Source organism: Scyliorhinus torazame, chromosome 1 (assembly GCF_047496885.1).
Source record: "Scyliorhinus torazame isolate Kashiwa2021f chromosome 1, sScyTor2.1, whole genome shotgun sequence".
Classification (NCBI taxonomy): domain Eukaryota; kingdom Metazoa; phylum Chordata; class Chondrichthyes; order Carcharhiniformes; family Scyliorhinidae; genus Scyliorhinus; species Scyliorhinus torazame.
Window position 1 is genome coordinate 233,850,171 of NC_092707.1, and position 23,214 is coordinate 233,873,384.

The window sequence follows — 23,214 nt, forward strand, 5'->3', positions numbered from 1 at the left end:
GCACATGTTTATGTGATAAAGCCAAGGGTCTTGTCATTGCGTTAAGTCTTAAGACAACAGTGACAGATAAGAGGGGCACCAGAATAGACCAAATTTGTGCATTCCACACTGAAAGGGTTCAAAAGTTTAAAGTGGCAGCAAAAAGAATGAAATGCAATTCCACTGAATTTGTACCCTTGCAGCTCCTTATAGGTTTCTGCAAGTTTCTGATCTCTGAAAACATACGAGTCGTTGCACATTGGTCTGTGCAGACCAGAAAATATTTCACTTTTTTTAATGTAAATTATCCAACAAACAAGATTCATTGTCACTTGGAATCTTTGCTCACTGTCTGTTGATGGCGTCCGCAGAGAGCCAGAAGCTCTGTATTTGTGCACAGTGTCGATTTTGACTGATCAAATAGGAGCTGACATTAAGAGGAAAGCTGTGCAACCTAAAATAGTGCCTGCATGCAGATGAAATATTTGGCAAGAGGCCACAGAAGGATTTGATGGTTTCACTCCTTCTTCCCTCAGTATGTGGCCGTTTGGCTGCAACTCTTCATAAATAAGAACAGCTCAGCTGTTCAATAGCAAAGAGAACTGCTACAAAGTTTTCAGCTGTTGACAGGCTTGACTTGCTGAGAACGTCAGTTAAATATAACTCAGGAGGGAGAATTGATTCCCACATAGCCACCAGTGTCACAGTGTCTGAGGGCTGTATCAGCACTGGCAGGGGAAACACAGCAGTGAGACATTAAACAGGAGAGCAACAGACTTCATTTTCCAAACAGCAACAGTTTTTGATCTGCAGCCTATGTGGACCTTTTATGGTGGCCAGTTTTTCTGAAAGAAGAAACATACTCTCGCCCTGTTCTCCACTTCTCCTGCATGTTCTCAACAGCATTGAGGAACTCATCTCCACCTGTTCTATATTGTGGAAATGTTTGCCTGACCTCTTAGATTATGGAGCAATCACACCTTAGTTACTGACCCATTCGATTTGTTCTGTCTGTACCTCAATAGCACTAATCTCAGGTAAGTGAAGTTTCTTGTTATCTCTCTTTAAAAATAAGTAAAATGAATAATCACAGGTTCTGTCATGAAACAAGTTGTGTAGTTTACGGATGGTGAAAAATAAATTTGCCACTTTGCATCTTTCTAATGGTGAGAAAGTTGATACTGTGCATAATTCCGTTCCAAACTGAAACTGCCAACGGGGAGGCATAATTTTTCTAATAGTGTCGGTGCAACCATTCAAACGCTCATAAACTAGATGTAAAGTAGCCTCAGCCTACGTCAAAATTTGGAACAGTTTTGATAACAAAATAAACATGTCAGCCAAACTGAGAACTGTTATTCTCTTATTCCTATCAACACCCTTGCCTTCTCAATCGACCAACATACATTTCTGAGTACTGCACTGGGACCTCTTTGACATTGTAGGGTTTTTACAAGTAAAAATGTTTCAGTTTTTAAAAAAAAGCATATTTCGAACCATGTTTGGTATCCTTCAAGCCGCCAAATAAAGCAAAAACAATTTCTCATAATGTAAACTGTCTGAAATCCTTTTCAATTTACTTCTTTGTAATTTGGATATTGCATGGGGAACTATAGATAGCATTGTGGCTCAAGCAACTACCATCTGTTTAATGTTTTGTTCTGCTTTGCAGTAAATATCCCGGACAGACATTATGGATGCGATTGGTCACATGGACTGCGTAGATATTTTTTCACTAGCAATCTTAGCCAACTCTTTTATGTAAAGGCCAATCCTGGAGCAATAGAAATACTAGCCCGAGCAGATGCAAGTTGTCATTGGCCCATTCCCCGAGATGGTTGAAAAGACTGTCAATTTCAAACTAATAGATATGTAAATTAGATCTGGAACGAGTCCACAAATGTACTGTGTTTAGGAGTATTAATACAAAATTTTTAGTCAATTCGTCATTTCAAAGATCTTTTTATGAGGCTGAAGATTTTCCGTTATTCTGAAACAATCAAGATACAGTATTCCCAGGATTTATCTTTCCCTTTGGAATGATTCATTTTTTGTGTTGTAGCCTGCAGTTTTCACACCATTGTGTCATTGTTGCTGATTATACAGCAGTTATTTAGCAGTAACTAGCCATCAATGCCGGAGGGATCATCTTACAAACATTAACCCTTTGAAAACCATATTGAGTCTTTTATGTACCATAAACAAAAAAAAATACAATAATAATTTTAAAGTCTTCCAATTCCCTGAATGCAATGTTGTTCTGGGAATTTAGATTTAATTATCGGAGCTCCAAGGAAAATCAATTCTGTACATATTTTATCATAAGGACCGTGAGTGCATTTTGAAAGCTAATTAACAATTGGAGGACTAAAATCATCGAGGTGAGCCCACTTTTCTTCATTGTAAATAATGAACAGAGTTCTGAGAAGCTTGCAAATATTGGCTTTGATGCATCACTCCAGGCGACACAGAAGTGGAGGATTAACTCTGGGAGAAAGTATAATTCGAAGGCAGTCTGCTGAACACAAACTTTGCAAACTGATGTGTAAACCATATAAAAGACCAGTCTATATATCAGAATGAATGACAGCCTTCATACTATGATGGCAAGTGTAAGTTAACTTATAAGGAAGGACTTGAGGTTTATTTGCTGGATTTTCCTCCAATTATCTCAAAGATATTTAGAAATTCTTTAATTGGCAATTAGTTCAACCTTTGATCTAGTGACATTCCAACTCTTTGACCGAACCTAAGAAGTAGAATAGTTAGTGACCTTGTAATTACTTACTTTTACTCGGAATTACTCTGAGATGCGCAGATCTTTCCATGTTCTGAATTTGCATGGTGCTGCAACTATGAAGCTGTCAAAAATGATCTGATTGAAACGCAGACAATGAATTTTACGTTCGGCGTGGGTGTGTTTGTTATGGGCCAGGGTTTATAGGATCAGCGCAGACTCGATAGGCCGAATGTCCTCTTTCTGCACTGTAGGGATTCTAGAAAAGTTTGAGGAAATCAGAGAAAAACAAAGATGTGCCTCTTGATGAGATAATTAAATATTGTTATGGTCCAGGGTTAAAAGAATCCCAAAGTGTATCATGGAGTTCACCTGACCCACAACTTTTAATAGATTGTGGTATGGGGAGCACACGGCCCACTCTACAGGTGCGGTACAGCAGAAAATGGACCAGTGGTTTTTAAAACAAAACAATGCTTATTCTATGAACTCAAGTTAACCTTTCTAAAACAAACAGTGAACATCTTAGCAACCAGTAAATCAAATACACCCCCCAAAGAATGCCACACTAAATAACTTGTACGCTGTCCTTTTACCATCCAAAATACTTTAATAAACCCCCAAACAGGAGCACATCAGGGTTTACATTCAAGACTGAAAACATTTATACTTCTTCTGAATTCACCAAATGATCGATAGATAGTTTTTGGATGGCAGAGATCAACAGCAGTGCAGCTCACAGACACACCTAAGCTTTCTCAAACTGAAACTTAAAAAGCAGAAGTGGAGCTCAGCTCCACCCATACTCTGACATCACTCCAGTAACATTAGCAGCTCCATTTCTTAAAGGTACATTTCTTAAACACTCATTTCTTAAAGGATACTCTCACATAACAGGTGGTAGCGGATGTGAAACTCCCTCCCGCCCGAGATCGCACAGTTAACACAATATCACACTGGCTGGCCAATTTAGGCCCACTAAGTGTGTAATGCAATTGCCAGTTGGGTTTGTACAGAATGTGGCGAGAAGGCTTTGGGCGCTGAGTCCAATGAGGACCTGTTGGGTGGGCTTTGAAATTGGAGGAGGCAGCTCCCGGAAGGCTGCTTGGAGTTGTGGGGGGAGCTGAGGGAGCTTAATTCAATAACTACAAGGAGTTTTATGAACAGTAATGGCATGAGTGCCAGGAGGTCATGGAAGGCGGGTGGGCAGTTATGAGTGATGTGTGTCCCTGGGGAAAAGCCTCTGACTATCCACTCTGTCTATGCCCTTCATAATTTTGTATACCTCTATCAGGTCGCCCCTCAACCTGCGTCGTTCCAGTGAGAACAAACCGAGTTTATTCAACTGCTCTTCATAGCTAATGCCCTCCATACCAGGCAACATCCTGGTAAATCTCTTCTGCACCCTCTCTAAAGCCTCCACATCCTTCTGGTAGTGTGGCGACCGGAATTGAATACTATACTCCAAGTGTGGCCTAACTAAGGTCTATACAGCTGCAACCTGACTTGCCAATTCTTATACTCAATGCCCCGGCCAATGAAGGCAAGCATGCCGTATGCCTTCTTGACTACCTTCTCCACCTGTGTTGCCCCTTTCAGTGACCTGTGGACCTGTACACCTAGATCTCTCTGACTGTCAATACTCTTGAGAGTTCGACCATTCACTGTATATTCCCTACCTGCATTAGACCTTCCAAAATGCATTACCTCACATTTGTCTGGATTCAATTCCATCTGCCATCTCTCCGCCCATGTCTCCAAACAATCTAAATCCTGCTTTATCCTCTGACAGTCCTCATCGCTATCCACAATTCCACCAACCTTTGCATCGTCTGCAAACTTACTAATCAGACCAATTACATTTTCCTCCAAATCATTTATATATACTATGAACAGCATAGGTCCCAGCACTGATCCCTGCGGAACACCACTAGTCGCAGCCCTCCAATCAGAAAAGTATCCTTCCATTGCTACTCTCTGCCTTCTATGACCTAGCCAGTTCTGTATCCATCTTGCCAGCTCACCCCTGATCCCGTGTGACTTCAGCTTTTGTACCAATCTGCCATGAGGGATCTTGTCAAAGTCCTTACTGAAGTCCACATAGACAACATCCACTGCCCTACCTGCATCAATCATCTTTGTGACCTCTTTGAAAAACTCTATCAAGTTAGTGAGACACGACCTCCACTTCACAAAACAGTGATGTCTCTCGCTAATACGTCCATTTGCTTGCAAATGGGAGTAGATCCTGTCTCGAAGAATTCTCTCTAGTAATTTCCCTACCACTGACGTAAGGCTCACCGGCCTGTTGTTCCCTGGATTATCCTTGCTACCTTTCTTAAACAAAGGAACAACATTGGCTATTCTCCAGTCCTCCGGGACATCACCTGAAGACAGTGAGGATCCAAAGATTTCTGTCAAGGCCTCAGCATATTCCTCTCTAGCCTCCTTCAGTATTCTGGGGTAGATCTCATCAGGCCCTGGGGACTTATCTACCTTAATATTTTTTAAGATGCCCAACACCTCGTCTTTTTGGATCTCAATGTGACCCAGGCTATCGACTCACCCTTCTCCAGACTCAACATCAACCAATTCCTTCTCTTTGGTGAATACTGATGCAAAGTATTCATTTAGTACCTCGCCCATTTCCTCTGGATCCACACATAGATTCCCTTGCCTATCCTTCAGTGGGCCAACCCTTTCCCTGGCTACCCTCTTGCTTTTTATGTACGTGGAAAAAGCCTTGGGATTTTCCTTGACCCTATTTGCCAATGACTTTTGGTGTCCCCTTTTAGCTCTCCTGACTCCTTGCTTAAGTTCCTTCCTACCTTTCCTCTATTCCACACAGGCTTCGTCTGTTCCCAGCCTTTTAGCCCTGACAAATGCCTCCTTTTTCTTTTTGACAAGGCCTACAATATCGTTATCCAAGGTTCCCAAAATTTGCCGTATTTATCCTTCTTCTGCACAGGAACATGCCGGTCCTGAATTCCTTTCAACTGACATTTGAAAGCCTCCTACAAGTCAGATGTTGATTTACCCTCAAACATCCGCCCCCAGCCTAGGTTCTTCAGTTCCCGCCTAATATTGTTATAATTAGCCTTCCCCCAATTTAGCACATTCACCCTCGGACCACTCTTATCTTTGTCCACTAGCACTTTAAAACTTACTGAATTGTGGTCACTGTTCCCGAAATGCTCCCCTTATGAAACTTCTACCACCTGGCTGGGCTCATTCCCCAAAACCAGGTCCAGTGCAGTCCCTTCCCTAGTTGGACTATCTACATATTGTTTTAAGAAACCGTCCTGGATGCTCCTTACAAACTCTGCCCCGTCCAAGCCCCTAGCAGTAAGTGAATCCCAGTCAATATTGGGGAAGTTGAAGTCTCCCATCACAACAACCCTGTTGTTTTTACTCGTTTCCAAAATCTGTCTACCTATCTGCTCCTCTATCTCCCGCTGGCTGTTGGGAGGCCTGTAGTAAACCCCTAACATTGTGGCTGCACCCTTCTTATTCCTGATCTCTACCCATATAGCCTCGCTGAACTATGAGGTGTCCTCCTGTAGTACAGCTGTGATATTCTCCCTAACCAGTAGCGCAACTCCCTTTTACATCCCCCTCTATCCCGCCTGAAACATCTAAATCCTGGAACGTTTTGCTGCCAATCCTGTCCTTCCCTCGACCAGGTCTCTGTAATGGCAACAACATCATAGTTCCAAGTGCTAATCCAAGCTCTGCCTTACCCTTAATACTTCTTGCATTAAAACATATGCACTTCAGGCCACCAGACCCGCTGTGTTCAGCAACTTCTCCCTGTCTGCTCTTCCTCAGAGCCATACTGGCCCTATTCCCTAGTTCTCCCTCAATGTTTTCACCTTCTGACCTATTGCTCCGGTGCCCACCCTCCTGCCATACTAGCTTAAACCCTCCCGTGTGACACTAGCAAACCTCGCGGCCAGGATATTTATGCCTCTCCAGTTTAGATGCAACCCGTCCTTCTTATACAGGTCACAGCTGCCCCAGAAGAGCTCCCAGTGGTCCAGATAACTGAAACCCTCCCTCCTACACCAGCTGTTTAGCCACGTGTTTAGCTGCTCTATCTTCCTATTTCTAGCCTCACTGGCACGTGGCACAGGGTGTAATCCCGAGATTACAACCCTCGAGGTCCTGTCTTTTAACTGTCTGCCTAGCTCACTGAACTCCTGCTGCAGGACCTCATGCCCCTTCCTGCCTATGTTGTTAGTACCAATATGTACAATGACCTCTGCCTGTTTGCCCTCCCCCTTCAGGATGCCCGCTACCCGTTCTGAAACATCCTGGACCCTGGCACCAGGGAGGCAACATACCATCCTGGAGTCTCTTTCACGTCCACAGAAGCGCCTATCTGTGCCCCTGACTATAGAGTCCCCTATTACTATTGCTCTTCTGCGCTTTGACCCTCCCTTCTGAATATCGGAGCCAGCTGTGGTGCCACTGCTCTGGCTGCTGCTGTTTTCCCCTGATAGGCTATTCCCCCTGACAGTATCCAAAGTGGTATACCTGTTCGAGAGGGGGACAACCACAGGGGATTCCTGCACTGACTACCTGCCCTTTCTGGCGGTCTCCCATTTCTCTGCCTGCACCTTGGGTGTGACCACATTTATATAACTGCTATCTATGACGCTTTCCGCCACCTGCATGCTCCTAAGTGCATCCAATTGCTGCTCCAACCGAACCATGCGGTCTGTGAGGAGCTCCAGTTGGGTGCACTTTCTGCAGATGAAGTCATCCGGGACGCTGGAAGCCTCCCGGACCTGCCACATCTCACAGTCAGAGCACTGCACCCCTCTAACTGACATTGCGTCAATTAATTAGGAAATTTAATTTTTTTTTAAATTTGAACGACCGGAGAATTCAGGCTATTTTCTTTATTTTAGTGGGCTGAGTTGGCTTGATGCTTGAATAGGTGCCAGATGCTGCACAGGCTTTAACTGCATGTATTGTGTGATATTGGTGTTCTGAGTTCGGCTCTCATTTAATGATTGTTTGCGAAGGAGACAGTACCATTGGCTCAAGTGAGCATCAATATCTTGGTTACCTAGCAGTATCATAGCATCCCTGGAGTCCCTGACCCCTGATTGTTCCCGTTGTCTGCCTTGCGTCCTCTGATTCTTCCTCTGACCCTTCACTGGAGCCAGCTCCTGGGCCTGTGGAGCTGCCTCACTTTCCTGAACCTTCACTGGATCCCCCCCCTGGCAGAGCCAAGTTATGCAGGGTGCAGCATGTGGCAACAATGAGGGAGACACGGAATGGAGGACACTGCAATGCTCACCTGGATTGGTCCAGGCACCTTAAGTGCATCTTGAGCAGCCTGATGGTCCTCTCCATCATCACTCTTGTGGATGCGTGACTCCTGTTGTATCTCTCCTCAGCCAGGAGCAGGGTCATCACGGGCAGCACGGTAGCACAATGGTTAACATAGTTGCTTCACAGCTCCAGGGTCCCAGGTTTGATTCCCGGCTTGGGACACTGTCTGTGCGGAGTCTGCACATTTTCCCGGTGTCTGCGTGGGTTTCCTCCGGGTGCTCCGGTTTCCTCCCACAGTCCAAAGATGTGCAGGTTAGGTGGATTGGACATGCTAAATTGCCCCGAACTGTCCAAAAAAAAGGCTAAGTTGGGTTACTGGGTGACGGGGATAGGTGTGGGATTAAATGGGGTGCTCTTTCCAAGGCCGATGCAGACTCGATGGGCCGAATGGCCTCCTTCTGCACTGTAAATTCTATGAGATCAGCCTCCTCTTCAAGGGATAGCCATTGTCACCAAGGAGCTACCCATCCAATCATGCAGGAGCCACAAACAGCCTTGGTAACCGAGAGTGCCACAAGATGTACGAATCTTGTGCGCTCCATGGAAATGGTCACAGACGTGCAGAATCAGTCTCCTGTGGTCACAGACAACCAGAACCCCTTCCTGTTGATGAAAGCTCCTGGCTCACCTGCTGGCAGCTTGATGGCAAAATGAGGGTAGTCTATTACACACTGGCTGCGGGGGAACTTGACCATCATCACAGAGCCTCATGCTGTCTCTGCTTGGCTGCTCTAGTCTGCCCAATAGTGGATGGATGTGTGACATCAGTCACTAGCTTGACACAACTGTGTGCAGCTGATTGAGAGATTAGCCCAATTAGCCCAGAAATGAACCAGAGGTGTAGAAGTTGACGGCCACTGTGGCCTTCAAAACCATCCATATAGGGTGACTGTCCACTCAGTTGGAGGCCATTTCAGGACTTGTCATATAGAATATTGCTCTCACAATGCCACTGGAAGGCGTAGACTTCTGCAGCACTGGACCTCAGACATTTGCGGGTAGTTAGTGCACCTCTTGTATACTTTAGCTGTTGGGTAGTGGCGTCTTCAGTCTCCCCTCCCACCTTGGCCTACCTGCTGGCTGTGCACCAATGGAGCAAGTGCCTCTCCTCATGAAGGTCTCTGGGAAGCTGCCAGTGCTCACCTTGCCTCCCTCCCTCCTGTGCCTCTCTTCCTCTTTGGAGGAGGTCTCACCAGCAGTGTCCACTATAATCATTGGATCAGGTGCAGTGGACCAGTGCCTTACAAATGAGGGATCACTGTGCTCCAATCCTCAGGAAAACAGTCCAGGCAAGAAGAGCTCCAAGCTGTGTTCATGAAGAGGTGAACTCAAGAAGTGAAGCCCCGAAGTGAACTCCCAAGAGGACTGCCTTTTCAACTTCAAAAGGTGAAGCCTTTACAATCATGGCCAGCTCCTCCCACTGGTCTGTTGAATTCATGTGAGTGCTTTGAGCTGATGGGGTGCAAAATAGTTTTGATGGGCCTCAGAAAGTGTTAATCGTTTTCCCATCGAGATAGTTTACAAGACATAGGCTGGCCCTCAAACCTATTGAAATTTGCAGACAACCTGGAGACGTCATTATGGGTAGCATTGTTCTCAGGCCTAGCAGGGCCTGTTTTGTATAACTGGATTGGATTTGTTTATTGTCACGTGTACAGAGGTACAGTGAAAAGTATTTTTCTGCGTGCAGCTCAACAGATCATTAAGTACATGAAAAGAAAATACGTAATCGGGCAATATACCCAGGTGGGAGGGGTCTTTGGTTATGCTGCCCACTTCCCCAAGGCAGTGGGAGGTGTAGATAGAGTCAATGGATGAGAGACGGGTTTGTGAGATGAACTGGGCTGTGTTTCCGACTCTCTGTAGTTTCTTATGGTCCTGGGCCGAGCAGTTGCTATACCAGGCTGTGATGCAGCCAGATAGGATGCAGGTCTTGGGGCTTTTTATCTTGTTTTGGATGAGGAAATGTAAAAAGTAATGCCATTAACGCCCACCTGTTCTGCCTGTGAGACGAGCCGAAAATGACACGGGACCATAAAATGGTCGTTGATTGGATTGCTAATGGTTTTAATTCGCCCTTTAATTGCTGGTTAGTGCGCCCAACGCCATTTGACAAAATTTTGATTTTGGCCTGGTCAATCGTGTGCCCAACCCCCGAATATAAAATGTTGGCCAATGTTAATAAAGATACTGACAACAAACATAAGCTACCTCAAGATGAATATTGAGATTGCCTCAACTACCCACGCCAATTCATAGAATTTACAGTGCAGAAGGAGGCCATTCGGCCTATCGAGTCTGCACCGGCTCTTGGAAATTGATCTTTACTCACATTGGATTGTTGATTCATAAATAACAACAAGCAACATCTACATCGATAAGTAATTTCTTTAACATTGACACCCTCCTACTTTTGGAAATTAAACCCATTGAATAACTGCATTATAATTAATGTGACTGGAATGGTCTAGTGCATTATCTTAACGATACTGACCCCGATATTTAAATTAATCGCGGCAAGAGCACATTTCTCTTTATCCGAATGTAGTTTTGCCCTGGCGAAGGGGTTAATTCACAAGAAAAGTGAAACTCAATAGTGGTTGAAGCACAGATCTGGCATGAGCCATCAGATATATCTGGGCCACACACAAAGGAACAATGGACTGTAGCATTGAGTGAGCTTTTGTTTGGAGTTGAATTATGTGGCTGGTGCAGAGATTAAATCGCTAGGAACAGTTTTTGACACAAAGACGTTTTTGTAATCTTTGCTTCAGGAAAAGTGTGAAAAGCTCTGAAAAAATGATGAGACACATAACCACATATCAATTATCAGAGCTGTTGCACTGTGGTGTCTCTATTGCTTCCAAACAGTAATCCAGATTGAATCAGCTTGTGTTTCGAGAGTTTCTTTTTGGGGGGGGGGGGGGGGAAGAATGTAGTCCCAAGCATTCCATTGCTTGCACAGAGGGTTTAGTTTGGAGTTGCAATATATCAGACAATAGGACTAGTTTGATAAATGTATGGAATTAAATATTTTACATAGTTTGGGCAGCACGGTAGCACAGTGGTTAGCACAGTTGCTTCATAGCTCTAGGATCCCAGGTTCGATTCCCGGCTTGGCTCACTGTCTGTGTGGAGTCTGCACGTTCTCCCTGTGTCTGCGTGGTTTTCCTCCGGGTGCTCAGGTTTCCTCCCACAGTCCAAAGATGGTTAGCTGGGGCTACGGGGATAGGATGGAGGTGTGAAAATAGAGTGGAGGTGTGGGCTTAGATAGGGTGCTCTTTCCAACGGCCGGTCAGACTTGATGGGCCAAATGGCCTCCTTCTGCACTGTAAGTTCTATGATCTATCAAAACTCTGTTTTTCATCTTTGTATAAAACCCACAATATATATGTATATACATGAACTTTTTCTGATTGTAATTTGAGGGATTGTAGAGAAAGCAGATCAGTGTTGGTTAGTCGCTGCAAAGCTTCACTTATTGACAACAGTTCTGTTGGCAATCCAGCACTCCTGCCATTGTTGCAAAAGGATTTCACTGAGACAAAAGATGCAACATTCACTTCCATCCCAGAATGATAGTTCACCTTAAAGAAATGTTAAAATTCTGGTGACTTTTCCCCTGGTTTTGTCCATCAACACTAGAAACAATATTTTCAGCAACTCTTCAACTGTGAATCCACAGTGATAGCTGATACTCTCCACGCTATTGCCCCAGTAACCCGTGGTAGAATCATCATCCAGAGCTGAGGAAAGCTATCAAATGATTAAAAATGACAAAGCCCATGATCCTGATGATATTCCAGCTGTCGTCTTCAAAACGGATGGAGTTTTGCTCACCACAGGACTCCATGCACTCGTCCAATGGAATTGGGGGGGGAAAATTAATTCCAAAGTGAGGAATGCACCAATTGGAACTAACTTCAATAGGGAAATAAATCTTCCTGTGGAGACTCTTGAGGTATTTCCCTCTTGGGGAAATTAATGGGGAAATTTTGGAGAAATGGCTTTCGGGAAATTAATGGGATTGAAGGCGGATATGTCTCCAAGCCCTGAAAATGTTTATCCCAGAATACTTAACGAAGTGGCTATAGAAATTGTGGTGATTGGTGGTCATTTTCCAAAATTCTTTGGACTCTGGAATGGTTCCTACAGATTGGAGGGTAACTAATATACGCTATTCAAAAAGGGAGGTAGAGAGAAAACAGGGAACTATAGACCAGTGAGCCTAATATTGGTAGTAGGGACGTTGCTGAAGTTCACTATTAAGGATTTCATAGCACAGCATTTGGAAAGCAATGGTATAATCAGACAAAGTCAGCATGGATTTACGAAAGGGAAATTATGCTTGATAAACCAACTAGAATTCTTTGAGAATTCAACTAGTAGAGTTGACCAGGGAGAACTGGTAGATGTGGTTTATTTAGATTTTCAGAAGGCTTCGACAAGGTCTTACAAAGCAGATCAAAATGCATGGGATTGTGGGTAGTGTCTTGAGATGGATAGAAAGCTGGTTAGCAGACAGGAAGCAAAAAGTTGGAATAAATGGTTCTTTTTCCGATTGGCAAGCAGTGACTAGTGCGGTAGCGCAGGTATCTGTGCTGGAACCCCAACTGTTAACATTATAGATTAATGATTTGGAAGAGGGAACTAAATGTATTATCCCTAAATTTGCAGGTGACACAGAATTCGGTGGGAGGGTGAGCCATGAGGAGGATGCAGAGATGTTTCAGCGGGGTTTGGACAGGCTGAGTGAGTGGGCACCCGTGCATGGCAGATGCAGTATAATGTGGATAAATGTGAGGGTATCTGCTTTGTTGGCAAAAATAGGAAAGCAGATTATATTTAAATGGGTGTAAATTGAGAGAGGTGGATACTTAGCGAAACCTTGGTGTCCTCGTACATCAGTCACTAAAAGTAAGCATGCAGGTATAGCAGGCAGTAAAGAAGGCAAATGGTATGTTAGTATTCATAGCGAAAGGAGTTGAGTATAGGAATAGGGAAGTTTTACTGCAACAGTATAGGGCATTGGGGAGACCACACCTGGAGTATGTGTGCAGTTTTGGTGTCCTTATCTGAGGAAGAATGTTCTTGCTATGGAGGGAGTGCAGTGAATGTTCACCAGGCTGATTCCTGGAATGGCGGGACTGTCATATGAGGAGAGAATAAATCGGTTAGGATTATATTAATTGGAGTACAAAAGACTGAGAGAACATAAGAACTAGGAGCAGGAGTAGGCCATCTGGCCCCTCGAGCCTGCTCCACCATTCAATGAGATCATGGCTGATCTTTTGTGGACTCAGCTCCACTCTCCAGCCCGAACAACATAACCCTTAATCCCTTTATTCTTCAAAAAATTATCTATCTTTATCTTAAAAACATTTAATGACGGAGCCTCTACTGCTTCACTGGGCAAGGAATTCCATAGATTCACAACCCTTTGGGTAAAGTAGTTCCTCCTAAACTCAGTCCTAAATCCTCTTCCCCTTATTTTGAGGCTATGCCCCCTAGTTCTGCTTTCACCTGCCAGTGGAAACAACCTGCCCGCATCTTTCCTATCTATTCCCTTCATAATTTTATATGTTTCTATAAGATCCCCCCTCATCCTTCTAAATTCCAACGAGTACAGTCCCAGTCTACTCAACCCATCCTCGTAATCCAACCCCTTCAGATCTAGGGTTAACCGAGTGAATCTCCTCTGCACACCCTCCAGTGCCAGTACATCCTTTCTCAGGTAAGGAGACCAAAACTGAACACAATACTCCAGATGTGGCCTCACTAACACCTTATACAATTGCAGCATATCCTCCCTAGTCTTAAACTCCATCCCTCTAGCAATGAAGGACAAAATTCCATTTGCCTTCTTAATCACCTGTTGCACCTGTAAACCAACTTTTTGCGACTCATGCACTAGCACACCCAGGTCTCTCTGCACAGCAGCATGTTTTAATATTTTATCATTTAAATAATAATCCCTTTTGCTGTCATTTATACCAAAATGGATAACCTCACATTTGTCAACATTGTATTCCATCTGCCAGACCCTAGCCCATTCACTTAACCTATACAAATCCCTCTGCAGACTTCCAGTATCCTCTGCACTTTTTGCTTTACCACTTATCTTAGTGTTGTCTGCAAACTTGGACACATTGCTCTTGGTCCCCAACTCCAAATCATCCATGTAAATTGTGAACAATTGTGGGCTGAACACTGATCCCTGAGGGACACCACTAGCTACTGATTGCCAACCAGAGAAACACCCATTAATCCCCACTCTTTGCTTTCTATTAATTAACCAATCCTCTATCCATGCTACTACTTTCCTCTTAATGCCATGCATCTTTTTCTTATGCAGCAACCTTTTGTGTGGCACCTTGTCAAAGGCTTTCTGGAAATCCAGATATACCACACCCATTGGCTCCCCGTTATCTACCGCATCGGTAATAACCTCAAAAAATTCCACTAAATTAGTTAGGCACGACCTGCCCTTTATGAACCCATGCTGCGTCTGCCCAATGGGACAATATCCATCCAGATGCCTCGCTATTTCTTCCTTGATGATAGATTCCAGCATCTTCCCTACTACTGAAGTTAAGCTCACTGGCCTATAATTACCTGCTTTCTGCCTACCTCCTTTTTTAAACAGTGGTGTCACGTTTGCTAATTTCCAATCCGCCGGGACCACCCCAGAGTCTAGTAAATTTTGGTAAATTATCACTCGTGCATTTGCAATTTCCCTAGCCATCTCTTTTAGCACTCTGGGATGCATTCCATCAGGGCCAGGAGACTTGTCTACCTTTAGCCCCATTAGCTTGCCCATCACTACCTCCTTAGTGATAACAATCATCTTGAGGTCCTCACCTGTCATAGCCTCATTTCTATTAGTCACTGGCATGTTATTTGTGTCTTCCTCAGCCATTTTCACATCTGCCATTATTAAATCTCCCTTCTCATCCTCTAAAGGACCAATATTTACCTCAGCCGCTCTTTTTTGTTTTATATATTTGTAGAAACTTTTACTATCTGTTTTTATATTCTGAGCAAGTTTACTCTCATAATCTATCTTACTCTTCTTTATAGCTATTTTAGTAGCTTGCTGTTGCCCCCTAAAGATTTCCCAGTCCTCTAATCTTTGCCACTTTGTATGCTGGGAGAGGATCTCATAGAAACTTAAAAGATTCAACAGGATTAAACAGGGTAGTTTCAGAAAGAATGTTCCCGATGGTGGGGGAGTCTAGAACTAGGAGCTATAGTTTGAGGACAAGGGGTAAACCTTTTAGACCTGAGGTGAGGAGAAATTTCTTCACCCAGAGTGGTGAATCTGTGGAATTCATTACCACAGAAAGTAGTCGAGGTCAAACGTGTAATTTCAAAAAGGAATTAGATATAGCTCGAGGCTAAATGGACCAAGGGATATGGGGGGAAGACGGGATCAGGCTATTGAAGTCGATGATCAGCCATGATCAGAACAAATTTTGGAGCAGGCTCGAAGGGCCGAATGGCCTCAACCTGCTTCTATTTATATGTATGTTTCTATGTATGTTGTCCACAACAAGTAAAATCCTAACACATTATCCTGAATCACCTACTCCCTGGAGCTGTGGAATTCCTTCCAGAGTCATGACGTGACTTTAGGAGTGAAATTTAGAGGGACTGTTTGCCGCGGACACAAATCCAGTTAGGGCCATTAAATCTCGCAGGATGGCTATAATAGGATTTACACCGGCGAGATCTTAGTTTGAGATGCCAACCTGGCACTGCCAGGGCGCCAGGGTGACACTGTCCGGGGCTGGCAGGGGCACGGTCTAGGTGCCCGGCTGCCAGGTTGGCAGTGTCAATGGTTGGGCCAGGGGGCCCTTGCCCATAAGAGTAGGGTATAGGGGCATTCGAGGACTCGCCAGTGCAAGATGCCGCCTAAGTGTGGCCTCGACAGGGAGAAACTCTCCTAGGCAAAAGAAAAACGACAAGGTGCCGTTGAATAGCTGGATTATTCTGGGCGCTGCAGCCGCTGTGAAACATCCCGCCAAACCCACCCAAAACAGCACTTTCGAACTTTTTGTTGAATCACGCCCATAGTCTTTGTTGACAGTCAAATCGAAGAAAAATTTTGAGAACAATACCAGGAACTCTTTGTTGCGTTCAACAACCTGTCCGAAGCATTCGACTCAATAAATCGAGAGGTCCTGTGGATTGTGGTCCAAAGATTTGGATGTCGAAGAAACTTTAGCACAATCCAGCAATTTCTTCATGATCATATGACTGCAACTGTCTTGAGTGGAAGATCTGAAACAGTTCTTATAAAATCTGGGCCGGAGTCGCTGTGTGATTACCCCCATACTATTTACAATCTACTTGGCAGTGGCTGTTCACCCCATCAAAGATCAGCTTCCCTCTTGTGTGAGTATTAAATACAGTCTAGATGGAAACCTCTTTAACCTCAGCCGCCTCCATGTCAAAGTTAAACTAACCACGTTTGACATACAGTTTGTGGATGATGGCAGTGCTATTCCCCACTCTGAACCAGATTTGTAAACGACTCTCAACCTCTTCAATTCTACATATAAGGAGGTCAGCCTGTCCTTGCATGTTGCCAAAACAAAATTTATACAACAACCCAGGCCTGTTCAGCCAAATAGTCCACCTTCCATATATGTTGAAAGAGTGGCACTGGAATATATTGAGCACTTTTCACATCTTAGCAACCACCGCATTCAAAAGACCACCATTGACAAGGAGATCCAGCATCAGATCAGCTGCACCAGCTCAGCCCTCTATAAACTACGGCAGGGAGTGTTTTACAGAAAGACCTCCGTGAGTTAACAAAAGTCAAAGAGGGAGTGATTCCCCTCCCCGCGCATGTTTCTGGGGGCACAGGTGGCTTGCCATTAGCCGCTAGTGGGATCCCCTGGTCCCGCCGACATCTACGCCATTTTGTGTGGTTCGACCATCCAACTGCCGGACAGCTGTCATCATCACCACACCCCTGTACTGAGGTGAGACACATAGAACACCAGAGAAATTCCATCAACAAGGCCTCCACCACATCCTCTGGATTCAACAGGAGGACTGATGAATAAATGCTAGCATCCTTCTTGAAGTCCGCCAGGTCCTCTTTTCTCACACTCAACAGGCCGAAGTTCAAGGGGTGAACAAAGAGAACACTCCAAAGATACTCTGAAGCTCTCTTTGAAGTGCAGCAGCTTTGACATTAACCACTGTGGGGGGGACTTACTACCGATTGTTAATCAAGCAGCATTGTGCTTTGGGTCCAAAGGCCTTAATGATGAGACAGAGCAGTGACAGAGACAGGAAGAAAAGGAAGCCAATCCTGCACTGTGGATCTCGCTACTTTGCAGGACATCCTGTCCCATGTGCACAAGGATCTATGGGCCGAGAATCAGCCTGCTTAGTCACTTGACGACCCGTCTGAAACCCGCAACCCTGAGTGGATGTTATCCTCACTCCCCAGTGAAACATCTGTATATCTCTACATTCCACACTATTACACAATGAAAGAAGAACACAATGTGCCATCATGTTTGCCTTTTCTTTGGGAACATCAGTAGCTGAAGATTTCATTTGATAGTGTTTCCAATCCTGTTTCTGTGCTCTTCTGACGATGTAGTTAAGGGAGATTATTGGGCTAGTGCAGACGTTTTCTCTGTCGCTGACTATGGGAGACACATACTTACTGTTGACACTGGGTGCTGTAAATAGGAAAATATTTAATCCCCCAGCTTTTTACATTCATTGTTTTGCTGGACACAAAAAAAAGTAACCACAATCCCCCACTTTAGGAGAAATCTGCAATACTATGAGCAATATGTGGTGTCAGAAATCATTCTGTCATTAAAATTTTTGCGCTCTCAAATAAAGTTTAATTTATAATGATACGACTTAGGCTGGTCCAGATGATCTGTTAAGCATGATAATAAAGAGCACTGTATTCACACTAAAGTGTTTGGAAATCATTTATATTTGTTTCTGAAGAAAGAAGACCACTATGTTTTAGTTATAGGGTGTAATTTAGCCTGTGTGTTACGCCCGGCATGGATCTGGGCACGCCAGTTAAATAGCAGGTAAGGTCAAAATCGATATTCGAGGCGCAATTCAGTTTGCTAGCTAACTGGCCTGCAGCCGATGGCGAGTTCCAGATCTTGAGCAAATATGGCGAGCATATCATTAACCCTCATTTGTATTAATTTCCATCTCATTAGCGAGATTGAAGTCAAATGCAATGACCTTCCGGGAATTAACCGGCTCCTCAGCGAGAAATCACGCGGGCGTCGTTAAGTACTCCTTTTTAGAAACTGCCGCAGTGTCTGCTGAGGGGAACTGAGGAGGTGAGTAGCCATTTCCATTTTACGGACTGTAGCTCAAGGGTACTGGAGCTGCTGCTCTGGTGCTTGGGGGAAGGGTTGGGCTTGGTTGGGAGGCTGAAGCATTCCAGGTTGGGGATCGTCCCTGGGCTGGGGGGAGAGGGGATGAGGGTCTGCCCGTCTGTGAGGCCTTCAGGCCATCTTTAAATATTGTGGATACCCTTAACAGGGGTAACTACAGCTGTTGCCTGTTTGTCCAGGATAGAACCCGCTCTTGGTGCTATGCTGAATGTCACTTTAACTCCCTTTGACTGTGAGCAGCCCCTAGCTTCAGTACTGAAGGCTATTGCTAATGAGGAATTGGCCTTGTTAGTTGTGAGAGCATGTCACAGCTGCAGGTTGTGTTTGCTGCTCGGACCTGCTGGTGCCTGCAGGAGCCTTGAGGTTGCTGTTCTGTTTCCTTCCTTTTCTGTAGCCTGAAAGAAGGACAATATTTTCTAAGACACCTAGAACCTGGAACACCGAGCTCAGGGGGATATATGAGTCCAGAAGGCAATCCAGTTTGAAGCAAGAAGACGCTGCCTGACCTGGTGCACGACATTGATCCAAATGGGCCACCCAATTAAAATGTTGAAGAAATGCTTTTGCAGATTGTTGATGCTTTTGTTGCTGGTGTGGTGAGTGCTGCATGTAACTGGCATGTCACCACGGGTTAAACCCGCTGGAAGTCCAGTATGTTCAACTGCACTTTGAGCACCAGTGGAATGTGTGGATGCTAGGATTTGATTCCGGTGAGATTGGGCCGTGTGGGAGGGCCTGCATAGCTGCGGCACCTGGACGTTAGTGGAACAAGTCACAGATTGATGGACAGATCATTTCTACGTCAAAATTCTGGACATGATAACACATTCTCTGGCTTTTCCTCCGTTTCTATTGAGGAACTCACAACGGGTGATACCTTGTGTTTTTTTTTGTAAAAGTTAGCTGGTATAGCTTTGCATTGGTACCAATGTGGAACGGTGATGTTTCCTTGTTGTTTAATGGTTAGTGTGATATGTGGAACGGTGATGTTTCCTTGTTGTTTAATGGTTAGTGTGATATGTGGAACGGTGATGTTTCCTTGTTGTTTAATGGTTAGTGTGATATGTGGAATGTGACATAGTCAATTTTCAAATCTTTGTTACTGTTGACCGTTTTTGCCAATAAAATATTACTGGGGGGGAAATTTGCTAATGCTTTTCGGGAGGGTTTAAACTAATTCAGCAGGGGGATGGGAACCTGAATTGTAGCTCCAGTATACAGGAGGTTGAGAGTAGTGAGGTCATGAGTAAGGTTTCAAGGTCGCAGGAGTGTACCGGCAGGCAGGAAGGTGGTTTAAAGTGTGTCTTCTTCAATGCCAGGAGCATCCGGAATAAGGTGGGTGAACTTGCGGCATGGGTTGGTACCTGGGACTTCGATGTTGTGGCCATTTCGGAGACATGGATAGAGCAGGGACAGGAATAGTTGTTACAGGTGCCGGCGTTCAGATATTTCAGTAAGCTCAGGGAAGGTGGTAAAAGAGGGAGAGGGGTGGCATTGTTAGTCAAGGACAGTATTACGGTGGCAGAAAGGATGTTTGACTCGTCTACTGAGGTAGTATGGGCTGAGGTTAGAAACAGGAAAGGAGAGGTAACCCTGTTGGGCGTTTTCTATAGGCCTCTGAAAACTTCCAGAGATGTAGAGGATAGGATGCAAAGATGATTCTGGATAGGAGCGAAAGTGATAGGGTAGTTGTTATGGGGGACTTTAACTTTCCTAATATTGACTGGAAACGCTATAGTTTGAGTACTTTAGATGGGTCCGTTTTTGTCCAATGTGTGCAGGAGGGTTTCCTGACACAGTATGTAGATAGGCCAACGAGAGGCGAGGCCACATTGGATTTGGTACTGGGTAATGAACCAGGACAGGTGTTAGATTTGGAGGTAGGTGAGCACTTTGGTAATAGTGACCACAATTCGGTTACGTTTACTTTAGCGATGGAAAGGGATAGGTATATACCACAGGGCAAGAGTTATAGCTGGGGGAAACGCAATTATGATGCGATTAGGCAAGACCTAGGATTCATCGGATGGGGAAGGAAACTGCAGGGGCTGGGCACAATGGAAATGTGGACCTTGTTCAAGGAACAACGACTGCGTGTCCTTGATAAGTATGTACCTGTCAGGCAGGGAGGAAGTGGTCGAGCGAGGGAACCATGGTTTACTAAAGTAGTTGGATCACTTGTCAAGAGGAAGAAGGAGGCTTATGTAAAGATGAGGGGCGGCATTCTCCGACCCCCCGCCGGGTCGGAGAATGGCCGTAGGCCGCCGTGAATCCCGCCCCCGCCCCCGCCGAAGTCTCCGGTACCGGAGATTGGGCGGGGGCGGGAATCGGGCCACGCCAGTTGGCGGGACCCCCCGCTGGATTCTCCGGCCCGAATGGGCCGAAGTCCCGCCCAGAAATTGCCTGTCCCGCCGGCGTAAATCAAACCTGGTATTGGGAGGGCTCCGGGGTCCTGGGGGGGGGGGGGGGGGGGCGCGGGGCAATCTGACCCCGGGGGGTGCCCCCACGGTGGCCTGGACCGCGATCGGGGCCCACTGATCCGCGGGCGGGCCTGTGCCGTGGGGGCACTCTTTCCCTGCCGCCTCCGCTACGGCCTCCACCATGGCGGAGGCGGAAGAGACTCTCCCCACTGCGCATGCGCGGGAAACTGACAGCGGCCGCTGACGCTCCCGTGCATGCGCCGGGAAACTGTCAGCGGCCGCTGACGCTCCCGCGCATGCGCCGCATTTCCGCGCCAGCTGGCGGGGCAACAAACGCCATTTCCGCCAGCTGGCGGGGCGGAAATCCCTCCGGCGTCGGCCTAGCCCCTCAATGTTGGGGCTAGGCCGCCAAAAATGCGGAGCATTCCGCACCTTTGGGCTGGCGCGATGCCCGTCTGATTGGCGCCGTCTTTGGCGCCAGTCGGCGGACATCGCGCCGATGGGGGAGAATTTCGCCCGAGATGTGAAGGTTCAGTTAGGGCGGTTGAGAGTTACAAGTTAGCCAGGAAGGACCTAAAGAGAGAGCTAAGAAGAGCCAGGAGGGGGCATTAGAAGTCTTTGGCAGGTAGGATCAAGGAAAACACTAAAGCTTTCTATAGGTATGTCAGGAATAAAAGAATGACTAGGGTAAGAGTAGGGCCAGTCAAGGACAGTAGTGGGAAGTTGTGCGGTGAGTCCGAGGAGATAGGGGAGGTGCTAAATGAATATATTTTGTCAGTATTCACACAGGAAAAAGACATTGTTGTCGAGGAGAATACTGAGATTCAGGCTACTAGGCTAGACGGGATTGAGGTTCATAAGGAGGAGGTGTTAACAATTCTGGAAAGGGTGAAACAGATAAGTCCCCTGGGCCGGATTGATTTATCCTAGGATACTCTGGGAAGCTAGGGAAGAGATTGCAGAGCCTTTGGCTTTGATCTTTATGTCGTCATAAGAACATAAGAACTAGGAGCAGGAGTAGGCCATCTGGCCCCTCGAGCCTGCTCCACCATTCAATGAGATCATGGCTGATCTTTTGTGGACTCAGCACCACTTTCCGGCCCGAACACCATAACCCTTAATCCCTTTATTCTTCAAAAAACTATCTATCTTTATCTTAAAAACATTTAATGAAGGAGCCTCTACTGCTTCACTGGGCAAGGAATTCCATAGATTCACAACCCTTTGGGTGAAGTAGTTCCTCCTAAACTCAGTCCTAAATCTACTTCCCGTTATTTTGAGGCTATGCCCCCTAGTTCTGCTTTCACCCGCCAGTGGAAACAACCTGCCCGCATCTATCCTATCTATTCCCTTCATAATTTTAGATGTTTCTAGAAGATCCCCCCTCATCTTTCTAAATTCCAACGAGTACAGTCCCAGTCTACTCAACCTCTCCTCGTAATCCAATCCCTTCAGCTCTGGGATTAACCTAGTGAACCTCCTCTCCACACCCTCCAGTGCCAGTACACTCTTTCTCAAGTAAGTAGACCAAAACTTAACACAATACTCCAGGTGTGGCCTCACTAACACCTTTTACAATTGCAGCATAACCTCCCTAGTCTTAAACTCCATCCCTCTAGCAATGAAGGACAAAATTCCATTTGCCTTCTTAATCACCTGTTGCACCTGTAAACCAACTTTTTGTGACTCATGCACTCGCACACCCAGGTCTCTCTGCACAGTGCATGTTTTAATATTTTATCATTTAAATACAGGAATAGTACCAGAAGACTGGAGGATAGCAAATGTTGTCCCCTTGTTCAAGAAGGGGAGTAGAGACAACCCCAGTAACTATGGACCAGTGAGCCTTACTTGTGTTGTGGGCAAAATCTTGGAAAGGTTTATAAGAGATAGGATGTATAATCATCTGGAAAGGAATAATTTGATTAGAGATAGTCAACACGGTTTTGTGAAGGGTAGGTCGTGCCTCACAAACCTTATTGAGTTCTTTGAGAAGGTGACCAAACAGGTGGATGAGGGTAAAGCAGTTGATGTGGTGTATATGGATTTCAATAAAGCGTTTGATAAGGTTCCCCACGGTAGGCTACTGCAGAAAATACGGAGGCATGGGATTCAGGGTGATTTCAGTTTGGATCAGAAATTGGCTAGCTGGAAGAAGACAAAGGGTGGTGGTTGATGGGAAATGTTCAGACTGGAGTCCAGTCACTAGTGGTGTACCACAAGGATCTGTTTTGGGGCCACTGCTGTTTGTCATTTTTATAAATGACCTGGAGGAGGGCGTAGAAGGATGGGTGAGTAAATTTGCAGATGACACTAAAGTCGGTGGAGTTGTGGA

At 45.4% G+C, this 23,214-nt stretch overlaps 1 protein-coding gene across 2 annotated transcripts in view; it reads left to right on the top strand.

Moving 5' to 3' along the window:
• Positions 1-629: 629 nt before the first annotated feature.
• Positions 630-23,214, top strand: part of filip1b (filamin A interacting protein 1b) — a 326,296-nt gene continuing 303,711 nt past the window's right edge. Inside the window, exon 1 of one of the 2 annotated variants that reach the window (XM_072503372.1) lies at positions 630-1,016. The gene's annotated coding sequence lies outside the window, so the exon portion shown is untranslated. The remainder of the gene's footprint in view (positions 1,017-23,214) is intronic. The other variant, XM_072503362.1, reaches the window with a different exon arrangement.